The sequence below is a fragment of the Pristiophorus japonicus genome, chromosome 13 (genome assembly GCF_044704955.1).
Source record: "Pristiophorus japonicus isolate sPriJap1 chromosome 13, sPriJap1.hap1, whole genome shotgun sequence".
Lineage (NCBI taxonomy): Eukaryota > Metazoa > Chordata > Chondrichthyes > Pristiophoridae > Pristiophorus > Pristiophorus japonicus.
The window spans coordinates 162,966,897-162,968,047 of record NC_091989.1 but is presented as its reverse complement, the minus strand read 5'-3'; positions in this window follow the sequence as shown (position 1 = coordinate 162,968,047).

Genomic DNA, 1,151 nt, shown 5'->3' with positions numbered 1-1,151 from the left:
AGAGACGATTCACTCGGCTGATTCCGGAGATGAGGGGGTTACCTTATGATGATAGATTGAGTAGACTGGGTCTTTACTCGTTGGAGTTCAGAAGGATGAGGGGTGATCTTATAGAAACATTTAAAATAATGAAAGGGATAGACAAGATCAAGGCAGAGAGGTTGTTTCCACTGGTCGGAGAGACTAGAACTAGGGGGCACAGCCTCAAAATAGGGAGGAGCCAATTTAAAACCGAGTTGACAAGGAATTTCTTCTCCCAGAGGGTTGTGAATCTGTGGAATTCTCTGCCCAAGGAAGCAGTTGAGGCTAGCTCATTGAATGTATTCAAATCACAGATAGATAGATTTTTAATCAATAAGGGAATTAAGGTTACGGGGAGCAGGCGGGTAAGTGGAGCTGAGTCCACGGCCAGATCAGCCATGATCTTGTTGAATGGCGGAGCAGGCTCGAAGGGCTAGATGGCCTACTCCTGTTCCTAATTCTTATGTTCTTATGTTCTTATGTTCTTATAATCAAAACATGACAAAAATAGTCCACTCTGAAATGTTTCTACAATTAATTATTTTTCCTTTTATTTTTTTTCCATTCACTTCATGACTGTTATATTGGGAGTTGCACCAAATTGTGGATTTGAGGCATTCGGCGATGATGGGGCAGATTGCCGAGGGGTAGCTTCAGATTGCGGTAGGTGGGGGGAGAATATCCTGCCCATTGTGCTCAGATCATTTCAAAATAACCAACTCCTTAGGGGTAGTTCAGTTTTACACCTCTGCTCAGTAACATACCATCCTAGAAAGGGTAATACCCCAGGAGAAAGACTACTTAACTACTTAACGTTTCTAGTCCTGTAAGGGATTTCTCTACTGCTCTCTTCTGTACTCTGTGTGTGTTAACCCGCGTGTGGGAAAATGTGTGACAAATAGACAAGAGAGAGAGAAACTATTGAGCCGATGTGCACACCACCTCATTGTGTACTTGGAGCGTGTGCACATGAAGTACAGCAAGCAACTCGGAAAAGAAATGAATTTTTTTACAAGAGGATTTGAGTATAAAAGTAAAGATGTCTTACTGCAGTTATATAGGGCCCTGGTGAGACCACACCTGGAGTATTGTGTACAGTTTTGGTCTTCTTACCTAAGGAAGGATGTACT